The sequence below is a fragment of the Pecten maximus genome, chromosome 17 (genome assembly GCF_902652985.1).
Source record: "Pecten maximus chromosome 17, xPecMax1.1, whole genome shotgun sequence".
In the NCBI taxonomy this organism is placed as follows: Eukaryota; Metazoa; Mollusca; class Bivalvia; order Pectinida; family Pectinidae; genus Pecten; species Pecten maximus.
In genome coordinates this window covers 17,409,754-17,424,795 of record NC_047031.1, presented here as the reverse complement: position 1 = coordinate 17,424,795, position 15,042 = coordinate 17,409,754, and positions in this window count along the sequence as shown.

Here is a 15,042-nt window from a genome sequence, read left to right as displayed (position 1 = left end):
TAAGGCATTGCGATCGTGGTGATGTTACGGAGGCATGTCATTTTCACACAGAAGGCGAACGATTTGTCGTTCATAGAATGCATTGAAAGCGTAAGCAAGGCAACTGTGTGCGCACCCACTGAAAAATATATTTCAGCTCTGAAAACGGAAACATAGGTCACCTCGATAACTCAGGGACATCCCTAAGTTCTGTTGAAGAAGCATGCTGCAGCAGCACTTCTGTCGGAACTAGGATTACTGGATACAAACGACTGCACGTCCTCCTGATCGATTAGGAATGATCTACCAGTTCGTTCTCCGTCGACACAAAACCCCCGTAATCATCGTAGGCTTTCTACCTACCAATCCAGGATAACAGTCACCGTGTTAATAATAGCGTTGACATCCGTTTGTTGTTTCATCCCCGGGAAAATTCTCAGCTTGGCAGTAGTCGATAATTCGAAGACAAAAGTGGCAGTTGCTGCTCCTGCTTAGCGCTCAGCATATTTGGAGTGGGACGACTGGTTCGCCCGTTGTCAGTATAATGTGACCGGGTGTGGTGTGCTCCTGGGTGTCTTCGGCAGTATGCTTCAGTGGGATAGCACTATAAATCGGCAAAAGTTCCGGCCTATCACAAGGAGACTTAACACGAACATACCGCAGCCTCCCAAAACACACATACGCACACACCACACGCATGCATGTCGCACGCACGGAAGAGGCCGTCCTTAAATGACCCTGGCTGTTGATAGGACGTTAAACAAAATAAACCAAACCAAACCAAACCAAAAGTGGCATTCGAGGATATGGATTTGTGTAAGGGTGTGATGTATTTCATGGAATTGGTCAATTTGGTCGTTTACTCAGTTCTGTTTGTTGCAAGAGATACAAGATATATGTAAAGTGTCAGAGATATATTGAAATTTTGAAATATTCATGTTCGTGTGGCCTACCGAACTGAGCGGAAACAAATCTAACAGTCAACATGTTAGGAGACAAACTGTACAGTCCTTCAATTAACAAATTATTTAAGATTGACAAAGAGTTCGACTTTTGTACAATGCGAAAAAATAAACTGTAAAATATATTTCATTATGGAAGTCATTCACCATGAGACGCACGACGGGATTTCGGACAGTTTTATTCACTTGGCGTGGACGATTCCGTAAGTTTCGGTAAAACATGTCAATATGTTTAGACTTATAAGCTGTGTTTTGACCAATCAAGGTGTGGGTAAAATACATTATAGGATACAATGTAAGTAAATGGTGTGCTGTTTTACCGGATGTTTAATAACGCCATTGATTAGAAAACATGTTACAACAATCATTTCGCGTAACTGTAGAACCACCTATTACCTTGCTAATTAGTAAGAAAAAATGAGACGTTTTTCGAATATGATCTTGTGGGTAATAAAAACAGGAATCGTATAATTATGGATAGCGTTAATATTAGTTTTTCGCTAGAATAATCATGCATTGAACATACGTTCGCGCATGGAGAAGATGGATAATTTGTGTAAAGTTATCTTAAATCCATCATTAGCTCTGGCTCCGTCTCTATTTATCAATTATTATCATCAATATAACTTTCCCGAGTTCAATATCTACATTAATTACCTGCTCGGGCTACCATTCGCTGACTCTCGCGTTAACCCCGACACTATATATAAGTCTTTTGATTTGAAATAAGGAGCTGTAGACAAAGTCTGGCAATCTTCTCGGCCACAATAACTTTTATATTTGTCAGTATGGCGTCGGGATTTCCTCTTTTTTGGAAAGTGCTGTATTTTGGCGTGGTACCTCCGACGGCATTATTGAGTGTTGTAGTAAACAGCGTTTTAATGTACGTAATGAGAATGGTTGGTAAGTGGGATACCAACACGACAACATTCTTCGTCTTGACAACATCAGATTTATGTCATGCAATATTGGCGCTTTTCGGATCATGTACACGTGCTGTTATGTATTTTGATAGCCAGACTGTAGAAAGACTCTACCCAGTCATGATGCCAGGAATATATTGGTATGTGTATCCTATACCACTTTACTTTTCCAAAACTTTATTGGCAATCATGTCCATTGAACGATTTATTGCTGTCCGTTTTCCAACAAAGCTAAAACAAATTTGGACAAAAGGACGCCTCGTCATTATGATAACAAGCATTTTTGGATTCATTGTTCTACTTGGGATACCGAAACTTTTCTACATTTCAGGATCTGTAAACCCTAACGACACATCTATAACTGCCGCCGAGGTTATCATCATAAATCATTCCATATCTGGTATAGCGAACGCGTTGTGCCTTGCCTTCTTCGAATTCCTGCCAATTGTTTTCATATGTATATTGGGCTTTGCGATTGTGGTGATATTAAGGAGGCATGTCATTGTCACACAGAAGGCGACCAATTTGTCCTACATAGAATGCATTGAAAGCGAAAGCCAGGCAACTGTTTCCACATCCACCGAAGATTTCAGTTCTGAAAACGGAAACAGATCCATAAATTCTGTTGATAAAGCATGCTCTAGCGGCAATTCTGTCGGAACCAGGATTATGACCAAAGGGTCTTCATGCCATATAAATGAATGCACGTCCTCCAATTCCATCAGGAAGGATCCACCAGTTCGTCCTCCACCAACACAAAACCCCAGAAATCATCGTAGACTTTCTACCTACCAATTCAGGATAACAGTCACCGTGTTATTAATATCGTTGACATCAGTTTGTTGTTTCATCCCCGGAAAAATCCTCAGCCAGGCAATTTTCGATAACTCGAAGACGAAAGTTGCGTTTGTAGCAATTGATTTTTGTAAAGGATTAATGTACTTGATGGAATTGGTCAATTCGCTCATCAACTCAGTGTTATTTGTTGCAAGAGGTACAAGATATAGACAAAGTGTCAGAGATATATTGAAGTTTTGAAGTATTCATGTTCATGTAGCTATGGATTGTTTTCAACGATGCGGGAACAGGTCTAATATAGAACGTTCGACTACAGTACAATGCAATGAATAAACTGTGAAACTACATTTTCATTGGAAAACTGCTCGGTGGAATTCAGATTGTTCTACATGAACAAAACTATCTTATTGGAGATAATTTGTTTAAAAGGTAAACAATTTTTGCAAGAATTGCGGAACTAGGTTTTCCCTTTTGAAATTTTGTTGTTGTTGTTGTTGTCGTCGTAGTCAGTGGTTTAATATTGGAGAAATTGTTTTATTCTCTATTTGGAGTATGCTATTGTTGTAAATTTTCTCTTGATGAGAAAGCTCGTGTAACTTTATTCCTTATCAATCTGTAAGGAAAAACGGACCTTACATCAGTAGTTATATCCTAATTAACTGTACAAATTTTGAAAATTGCATTCTTATAGTGATGTAAAAGAAGTGGGCAAGCTTGATCTGTTTATAGCGTTAGTTGTATTCTGTGTCTCATTCACATGACGAAGCATGTTTCTTTGGCTAAGGTAGTAGTGTGGTTGCCTATTACACTGAAGATCTAGGTTTGCTTCCCTGTCGCTATACTTGGAAGTAATTATAATCCCCTGTGTTCTTTCAAGAACACGCAGCAAATCTTGTGAAATTCCTATTTTGATTGATTAGATTGTCGAGTATTTTTCGGAAAGATTATAATAAGAAACTAGATGACGTAAATTTAACAAGCGGATTTCATTAAACAAAAAAGAAAAAGAAAAAAAAACCTTGCGGATATTTCCATCGTGCATAGATAGATAGACCACGTGTGTTTATTTAAGATGTGTAATATTTAATGAATTGCTGACCAATAGAATTTCTATTGTTAAGCTGATTAGATTTGTTATAGTGTTGTATTATTGTACTGTATTAGTGATTTCTCTTATGCTCTGTTGTATTTTATCATTGATCCCCATGGAAGTTGTTTTAAACCATTTGACACATTTTGTTTTTTGTTGAGAAAATGGAAATTATTCCGTAGCTAAGTCCATTTGTGCGCTTATTCAGGGTTTCCTTGTTAACATACGAGACATGTTACAGGAATAATATACTTTTGCACACAAATTAATTTGAATTAAAACAATTGCTAGTTGTAGCAGACTTGAGTCAACCCTCGGCAAGCCACCTGTTGACCAGCTAAACTCGGGTTGACGGAACACGGAACAGGCGAGAGATGTCAGATTCTATTTATCTTTCTCTTTTGTTAATACTTTGCCATTGATTGATACATTTTGAGTAAGAATCGCGATTTCCACCGGTATTATCACCTTTGTTTTTTCGTCGCCGGGAAAAAATCTCATCTTGGCAGTAGTCGATAATTCAAAGACAAAAGTGGCGTTTGTACAAATGGATTGTTGTAAAGGTTTGATGCATTTCATGGAATTGGTGGACTCGGTTATCAACTCAGTTGTGTTTGTCGCACGAGATACAAGATACCGGCAGATTGTCAAACGTACATTAAAATGTTAACACATTTATGTTCGTTTCTACAAAAGTTTGTTTACCTCAAACGGACACTCATTTTCAGCATGTGAGTAAAAATTTTTTGCAGTTTATTTCCTGAAACTGAAAAAAGATTTCTCAACGCAGAACCTATTTTGTATTTTGTTGTACTATGTGACTCACTGTACAAATTAAATGTTCATTAAGAGTAGATCACTTAGGTATCTTCTTTTTGAAAACATACCTTTTTTGTTGATCTACTCACACGTTGGTACAAAATCTGTTTGACTTTTTTCATCTAATAGTGATATATGTCATGTCAGTGAACATTTATATAAACTGTGTTGTTTGTAACATTTTCTATGAAATATCAAAATTTAATGAGAATATTATCATATCTTATGTTAATAGTTATATACTAAAAAACTATATTATAAATGTCTGTTATAGATACAAAATTTATGAAGGCATCCTCACAATTCAATCCTGGACGAATCAAAATTTCCGCTTCTCTGCGATACACTATGATACATGCAGTGAGTATTGCATTGTATCGTAGAGGAGCGGACTTTACAAGTCTAGTTTTTTATGAGATTGACTCAAATTGTACATCTCACAAAACCGGCTTGATTAGTATTTGATATTTACATCATAACATGGTAACTCCACCTTGACACGGTTCGGAAATGTATAAACCTAATTAAATACTGATGTAAGAGTTTGGTGGTCAATACAGATGAAATGACGGTCATAGTATCTACCCTATTCGTGTGTGCAAATGATACCAGTTGTCTTTGAAAAGATTCTCAGATTGGATAAATGATTAAAGATTTACAATACAGTATCATTATCGTAACTGACGCAATATTGACGATAGTTTTAAGCCGATTGTTAATCGAGGCCAATAAACTAAGCATCGGTGATATGACAGAGGCCATCAACTGCAAGACATGCATTAATTCAGAGTTGATCACGTGTGAAGTTTCCACTAAAATGTGCTTTCATCCGTGTTTTCAATGAAACTAGATACACATTTACGCTTCACATGATTGATCAGATATTTAAAAAAAAACTGCTAAAATTTTCAACTGACAAATAAACTAGCGGAAAAAAGAAACAACTTTTTTGTTGTCCAGTCGCGGACGTTTTTTACGTGAATACTGGTAAAAGAAGGGTATCGTACGCCGTTTCCTAATCCAAATCAATTCAATTGAAGTCAATTCATTTTGTTTATTGATCTTGAGCTCTACAGCTCATCAGTACAAACATTTATAACAATTCATATATTGTTCAGTTGGCGGGCACTGCATGATAGCAGTGTAGAACAAAGAAAATAAATTGAGTAGAGAATCGACAATTCAAAATAAGGCGATATACATTAAATGGTACTTTTTTGTATTTTTGTAGCATCATATATATATATTAAATTAGCATTGATAAATCTTTGAAATTAGTTTTACATATAAATTGGATCAACATGAATACAGATGGTAATTTCAAGTAGTAATTTTTAATACATCTTGATCTTCGGGTTTGAAAGAATTCATTAGCGTGTGTACCCACCCCTGGCATCAGTCGCTGCTCTTAATCGTATTTAACAGGTTTAGGTAATAACATTGTAATGTACTTAGAACTTCAAGACGGGTTTTAACAAATCAGCGTGTAGAGAAAATGATAGTCATGTTATGATATGGAAGATGTGCAAATGCTTTGCTGCTTTATCTTAAATGAGCTGTTTTAAAACTTCGCAAATAAAAAGAGCATGATACAACGGCCATGTCGCGGTTACTGTCGTACCAACGGCTTTGATATCAATAAGGTAACTACACGTGTGTAATACAGGCAGAAATAGGTATCATTATGGCTAGTGTGGTATCCGGAAATAATCATGTACGGAACATACGTCTGCGCATGTATATAACCCCCGTAATTCGTGTCAAAGTAATTTTGAATAAAAAAAAATAGCCCCGGTTTAGTCTCTCTTGTTTAATAGTTATAAGTTTCTAGGCCTCAATATCTAAATAAGTTATAGCTGGGATTGTCATTTGCTGATGAACATGTGAAACATTCTAGCACTATATATAAGCCATTGGAATTAGAAATGTTATTGGCCAAGAAAACCTCTTTATGCGTCAGTTTGACTTCGGAATGTTTTCTATGTTCATGCAATATTTGCGAATTTTAGATCATGTACACGTGTTGTTATGTGCTGTCGTGTGGCCTACCTAACTGAGCGGAAACAAATCCAACAGTGAACATGCAAAGCGACCATTATTCCTCCATTATCCCCCCCTCCCCCCCCCCCCACACACACACACACACACACACACACACACACACACACCTAAAACAAGCTTTTCACATCTAGATTAAATTGTGTTATGAATGAACGGTTTTAGTGTTATTTTAATGTTATGTAACGTTTATCTGAATTTGAACTAAGGGTGTATACCTATCGTGTTATCTGTATAGGATCACGGCGTATTGTGTGGGTTAGAGCACGTGTATACATACCACTGACCGGACCCGCGGCTCACTCTCTCTGGCAACGGACCTGGTGCCAGATCGTATATACAGGTGATAGTGGGTACCCGGTAGACCGTGACAGTGCAGTGACGGACACGGGTTGTCGGAGTCGCCAGGGGATTGTCGTATGTTATAGCTATATAGCCAGGCGCGAGTACCACCGTTTGCCCACATAATGCGCCGTGTTCCACCTTATTGCCGTTGTCCTTTGTAAAATCCACATGATTGTCCTTTGAAATAAATGATTCATTGAGTGCAGTGCTTGTCCAGTTGTCTGTTCATGAACGTCAATAGTTACGCCAGGGACCTAGACGCATGCGGAATGGCAAGGGCAAAGAAAAGGAGAGAACCGCTACAAAAGCTTCCCAGTCAATGTCAAGTGCCTCACATCAAGTACTGAAGAAATACAAGACATGATACCTTCTGACTGAATCCAATCAAAGGCATTTCACAATTAACAACCACCATCCATGAAAAATGAGACATATTCCAAAAGTGATTAAAGGAAGGTTATATACCGGTATATATAGTAAGCCCAAATTATTTCAACGTTTTATCGAATTGTTTTTATATCGGTCTAGCGTTGATAATTCAAACTAGTAAATGACGCAAAGTCATTTAAAAAAAAAAAGAAAAACCTCAGAATAATTTGGGCTATAATTGTGAATCTAATTACTTCAGTTTTTTGTTGCCGACGTTTAAAAAGTTATTAGTCACAATCTCAGTAGTATTATCAGCAGCGTTCATTTTTTCATAACCTGTGCGTGAGCGAGGTAAGAATATGCCTGCTGTACCCCGACTGTATGTCATACGAGGGGACTAATTGTGGGGCTCCTTCTGGGACGGGTGTGGTTTCTCCTTTGTCGTCTGTTCAGGGGACATTGGAGAGCCACAGAGTAAGGCCCGCTGTATATCACACTGCATATACAACAAGAGGCCCAAGGGCCTTAACGGTCATCCGACTCTATATTAAAGACCCTTATGCTATTGTGGTATGCATTCTCTGTAGCGAGTATAGTGGCACTGTTGGCCATGTTGGCCATGGTGGCCATCTTGGAATCTGGATCAACCCAAAAAAATAACACCTATTCATCAAGACTATCTCAGGATCATTTCTGGTAAGTTAGAGCTGAATCCCACAGGTGGAATTTGAGAAGTTTGAAATAGGTTTTGTTCAGGAAAACCATGATTGCGCAATCATGTTACAAAATGGCCACCGTGGCTTCTATGTCAAAGTTTTTACGAAGCCGAAAAATAACAACACTTTGTTGGCTCTCCTTTCTTAACATCATCACTAATTTCCAGCTCAATGGCACCAGTGGAACTGGAGAAGAAGTTTGACAAATGATGTAGGTATTGTTCAGGAAAACCATAATTGCGCGATCACGTTACAAAATGGCCGCTGTGGCTGCCAAGTAAATGTTTTTACATGACCGAAAATTAATAACACTTGTTGGCTCTATTTCCTTAATATCCTCAGCTATTTCCAGCTCAATGGCACCAGTTGAACTGGAGAAGAAGTTTACAATGTGTTTTTCAACATGGCTGCCATGGCGTCCATCTTGGATTTCTAACCGACCCAATAGTTAACAACACTTGGTCAGGACCATCTCAGGATCATTTCGGGTATGATAGAGCTGAATCCCAATGGTGGAATTTGAGAAGAAGTTTAAAATGTGTTTTTCAAGATGGCTGCCATTGGCTGCCACGGCGGCCATCTTGGATTTCTGTCCGACCTGAAAAATAACAACACTTTGTAAGGATTATCCCATGATCATTTCAGGCAAGTTTCAGCTCAATCCCACTATTGGAATTTGGGAGGAAGTTTGAAATGTGAAAAATTTACGCACGGCGCACGGCGGACGGCGCACGACGACGGATGAAGCATGGTCACTATAGGTCATACTGACCCTTCCTGACTAATCAGTCACAAAACTCGATAAAATAGATGATATTTAACACGTTGTCAAGTCCTGTTTCTATATAAATCGGCATAATACATTAATATGTATGTAAATATTTGTATATATTTACATTTGTCTTGCATTGTCAAAACATGTATATAGTCTGTTTGAGAGCTCTGGCATCGATGTACGGTTAAATTCCATCCATAACGCGCTACACATATCAGCGTATTATTGCAACACAAACTGGAACTACATAGCCAGGATAATTAAGTTTAACGACTAATTATTTTGTCTATGTTATTTGTTATAAAAAATATGCCATTTGCGCATAACGTTGATAATAAAATGATTAACAAAATTGACTTTTCCCTTAAAAAATTCCGTTTACTATTTTCTTTGCCAAAAAGCACGTGACCATGTTCCGGCTGTTCCAACGACTGACAAAAGATCCGCTGGCTGTCGGTTAGGCGGGAATTATGAATTTTAAATATGAATGATAGCATTTAAAAAATATGTAAAAAAAATTTAAGGAATGTAATTATAAGCGTTGAACTGTTTTGTGTTGTATTTATGATCTATTTGAATGCCAGAGCTCTGCAAGCAAACAAATCATAATGTGCTATATTGTTTGCTTGCAGAGCTCATGCATTCAACTAGATCATAAATACCATACAAAAACAGTTCAATGCTTAAATAAAAGCTTATGTCTCTAATAAATAATAACATATTGCTTATCATCCTTCATAGTATATGAAAACCCTGAAATGATACAATCTACCGTTACATGACAAGAAAACTCCATCTTGTAGCAAGAGATTTTATGTCACCGTAATAAGTTATCAAGATTCCGAATGCTGATTACAAGGTAACAGTACCCATCGACATCGTATTGATAGCCTTTCATTTCTTACGTCGTCTTTAATTATCTTGTAGAGCTGGTATTTTGGTATATATTTTATCAAGAGTTGAAGAGGTTCAATAAAGCATTGGCAAGCTTATGGGATGCTATATTGTTTGCTTGCAGAGCTCTTGCATTCAACTAGATCATAAATACCATACAAAAACAGTTCAATGCTTAAATAAAAGCTTATGTCTCTAATAAATAATAACATATTGCTTATCATCCTTCATAGTATATGAAAACCCTGAAATGATACAATCTACCGTTACATGACAAGAAAACTCCATCTTGTAGCAAGAGATTTTATGTCACCGTAATAAGTTATCAAGATTCCGAATGCTGATTACAAGGTAACAGTACCCATCGACATCGTATTGATAGCCTTTCATTTCTTACGTCGTCTTTTATTATCTTGTAGAGCTGGTATTTTGGTATATATTTTATCAAGAGTTGTAGAGGTTCAATAAAGCATTGACAAGCTGATGGGATGTTGTTATATGTTCATGCTACGTAGTGAAAATGACCATCAAGATTTTAATTAGATTGAGATTACCTGGGAGATTCTGCAAGACCACAGGTTCCTTCCTTCCTTCCTTCCTTCCTTCCTTCCTTGTGACAGGCCGCCAGACCGTCGATTACATCCTGATAAAACCTAAGATTTTACTGGCATGTCCGATGTATTTTGTTCCTTACATTATAGTCAATTAGCAACAAATCCGCCTCACCGACCCCTCAAATATTCTTATGATATATGCTTTGACAATACTTGGAGTCTTGTGAATTTTGTCTGCAAGGACAGCGGTCGTTAGTAGCCTTATGGGTTTTCCCTTGAGGTCACGTGTACCGAATGTGAAGAGAAGCTCTGTAAACAGTACAGAATTCATCATGAACGGAACAAGGCATCAGCTTCACATCGACTTGTCTCAGCGGAAGTGACTGAAAAGATACAGAAAGCTAAAGATAAGCTCGATAGCCTCAACACAAGATTCCAATCCAATCTCGCAGATAAATGCAGAACATACAGACAACAACTACTGTCTCGACGGAAGTATGTCAACACATTTCACATCAACGCGGAAAATTCACATCTGCTGATGTCACGTTCAGATCAACAGTTATCAGAGCGTCACCGATTTTTCGTGAGAGAACAAACAAAAAATCAGATATCGGGTCATTACCGGCGTATGGTCAAAACACAAAGAAAGGACCAAATAGGTTTGACATCACACTGAAGCTAGAGGCAACGACTGATAAAATCATGAAAATGACAACCGCGGGAAATGTTGACGTCACCTCGACAGTTTCACCTGTGTCACAGAATGTAAATGGTCGCATAGTTTCCTTGGTTGGAGCTTTGATTCGCCTTCAGCTACAACATTTTCGGACTCGACTTCGACTTCCGATTTGACGGGTTCTCTGCAGCATCTGACAGTCCAGACTACTCCAGTAACGACAGAGGTGGATGTACATGTATGGACCGGGTCGGTATCTTGTGTATATACGGTTAACAAAAACAAAGTTAGAGGAGTGGAAAGGGATTGGTTAATTGGAGGAATCTTTAGCTACAACAATTAATTACTTATCACAGATCACCATTACAACAGACTCCTGCTATTTGATGATACATCTTACTACCGGAAAGAATATAAAGTCAACGGTAGCATACATATATATTTATGGCCGGAAACACTACCCAAATACTGAGATGTACACTACAAAATGGTCAGCTGTCCGTGGTCAACACGATCAGGAGTCCCCCTAATACCTGGAGTATAGCTGTACAAGAGGACCACATGCTGGTCAGTACTCCTAGTAGTGTGAAGGTTATGTCTATTGATGGGAAGGTCGCCAAGTCAATAAAGAAGGGAGGAGTTTACACAAACCTCGCAGTGTTTACATCTAAGTCCACTGTATACCACACAGATAACAATGACGTAGTGTGTCGACGACTAGACAGTGACGCAGTAGTCTACGAGTACAGGAATCGTGGTTTGAATTGTTCTGAAGGTATCGGACTGAACCGGGATGGCAATGTGTATGTTTGTGGTCACTTGCCCGGAAACGTTTACCTCATTTTACCCGACGGGTCACGTGAGAGGGAAACTACTGTCCAGCATCACCAGACCGTTGTGTATAGTGGTTCATCCAACCAAACAAGCCTAGATGATTAGCCTAATTATTATTATGTTATAAGCATAAACACAACGGTAATGGTGTACTTACAATTTATTTTGATAAGAGCACAACTCATCGCGCTCGAAAGAAAAGAAACCCGTTCCCTGCATGGCGAGATGTGACTGATTTCTCTCACGCCAGAACAAATAACTGAAAGTTAGTTCAAATTTCCTAATTCTTGAAATATCCACACAACACATGTCTTAGACCTGATTAATTTAAAAGTTACCATTTCTATTTTTCTTTTGACTGACGGTAACTGTATTTTTCGTTCGTTACCTCACTCGGAATCCGCCCAGTTTCGGTGCAGATCAAAACTGAGCGGGAGTAGAATGAGCATTATATATTACCATTTGATTGTATTATCATTAGATAACAGTATTTCAAGCACAGCTTTCGAGGTAACAACCGAAAACCCTGAAATATTGAGTTGAACCTCCCATTCAGAATGGTACTTAATTGTCGTCAAGCATAACGTCATATCAATTCAACGTCAAAGATATCGCGATTATGCCAGTGATTCCTGCGTTTCCTCAGCGCATATCTTTTTAAACGAGTTTATCGTCGTCCAGTTGTCTGTGGTATATGTCATATTTTACGGGAAACAATTCAATATCTTCCGTATTTCCAAAGTGGGTATAGACTGTATTAACTTTGGTACATTTTTTTTCATAAAATTTTATCAAAACTTGTATTTCATGTTTCCGTTTATATTAATAAAATTTCATAATTAAAATCTTATTGTGTCGACAGTGTGTATCAAAACATTTATATGAATTCGGAGATTCCATTCTGTCTATTAGTCTAACTTTCCAAAATCTATGTGATGTTATATTACAAACGTCATTTTGGCCTAATTTGTAGCATATTTTGCAGACGCTTCATGTCATTCTTTTAAATAAACAAAACAAAAACAAACAAAAATTGAAATATGAAAATGTGGTAGTCTACACACACACACACACACACACTTTGCGATAGGTCCAAATATACATGTTAATTTACTATAAAGCTTATAGGCTCTTCTAAGGCTTTGCCTTCATTCATATTAAATACACAGTTACGCAACTATCAGTTATTAATAATTTGTATCACTGTGCTACCCAAATCTCTCCCAGAGTTCATTGCGGTTACCGTTTGTAGCAAATTAAGTGTAACCGCAATGCACTTTCGGAAAGATAGTCATTAACTAAGGTCTATTTCCCAGTTTACTTGTGAAATACGTCACGCATTCAGATCATTCCATTATCTTTTATGTCATCAAAACGTGTCCTTTATTTCCGAAGTTAGTCAAGCTAATTCAATTAGGGGTTAGACCTATTTATCAACATCTACGTGTTTTTGCGATATAGCATATTCGGGAAGAGTGTTAATTTCTGCACTATGAACTAGTTACAATTCAATAATCTGAGGTAATAGACAGTTATGTTAACGTTCTATATAGTTATGACATGTCGTGCAGAATGTCCGAAGTATCTATATCCAATGGTCTTAATCCACGTTATATACCCGTGGGGATATGTAATTGATGATCTGTTGACCTCATTGAGCAACGACGTCATACTATTGGTTTTGGAGCCCCCGCAAAAATCATGAGATTTTGCCTTGGCAGCGAAAGGGTCCTGGTCGAAATCCGTAGCCCCGACAAGGACTTACATACACGGGTGAATAAATGGCCTGACGTCAGCATCTCATTGTCTTCTCATATTTTACAATGTAATCTAGCTGTCTGGTGCACGATCTAAATAAAAAGAAGTCAAGAAACACTGAATAGCAAACACATGTAAAGATATAAATCAATTACATGTTCCCTTTTTAAGCGTTTCTGCTGATATGAATGAACGACTATCTATATAGGAGTGGGATCAATCGTGTTTGCCGACAATTTCACGGTATGAAAGCTACACCGGAGATTGTTATAATGCGATTAAAACAAGACAGAAACACAGCACAGGCAACAATGCTCGGTTGAGATTAAGAGTAATAATAATTACCGACAGGCACGAAAGACGAAAACACCTGATGTCTGCTGTCGACAAATAGGCAGTACGATTGACTTTAAATACCCATTCTATCACAATTGGAAAGTTAAAAACTATCAATTATCAAGAAAAAATAATAAGTTTTAAAGTAAATATCTATTCTAGGTAATTTTAGAAACAGAATATATATATAAATTGTATCATTACCGATAGGAACGAATGGGCACTGGCGTCTGTTGTCGACAATTTAACAGCATATAAGGTTCACTTTAAAACAATATTCTATCAGAATTGGGAATTTTAAAACCTATTTAAAATTGAAGGATAAAATAAATAGTTTAAAAGTCAATATATATGTTAATTAAGAAATATATTGTAAAAAACCCTTTTGAAATGTAAAATAGTTACCAGTAACGTTACTTCCAATTATTAAAATGCAACATGTCCATCCATTTTTTCTTCTCTAAAAAATGGTTTCGTTTAGCTGGTTTTAATTGCAGAAGCAGATAATTACACATTTAACCATTTGTAATTTGTGTTGTATTTAGCTATACGCATGCATTTTCACTTCTCCTTTCTTTGAAATTGTTATGACCTGGTGAATTATTTCTTTTGTTATAACCACCTATTCAGATATGAAAAAAAACCTTCAGAATAATAGAAGACAGGATTTTGTCCATTACACAAACATACAATGGATAAAGAAATTAAGCAATTGTATCACACATGCATTACTTACACACATGATAGATTTAAATTTAAAACAAAATGAAAATGTGTTGCCCTCTCACTTTTTCAACTTCCTACGCAACTAAAACAAATAAATGAAATAAAGAAATTGTAAGTGTCAATGAAGTCAACAGAGGTATTGCAATACTACTGACCTGGGATGGACAAACTGCATGTATAAAGCATTTGAAGCATGACTATATGTAACCAAAATGCAAGCGACATCACTTTAGAAGTTTTGGTTAAAATATAATGCTACATTTTACGTCGGAATAGTTATAGAATTTAAAGAAGCGACAAGGCAACCGACAGCTTAACCCGGAACTTAACATGTACAATGTACCTTTGAACTTTGGATGAATTTAATTCGGACACGATCTAGGGCTTGACGTTTCAGCGATCCACTTGATAAAAAACGTTAGTCCGT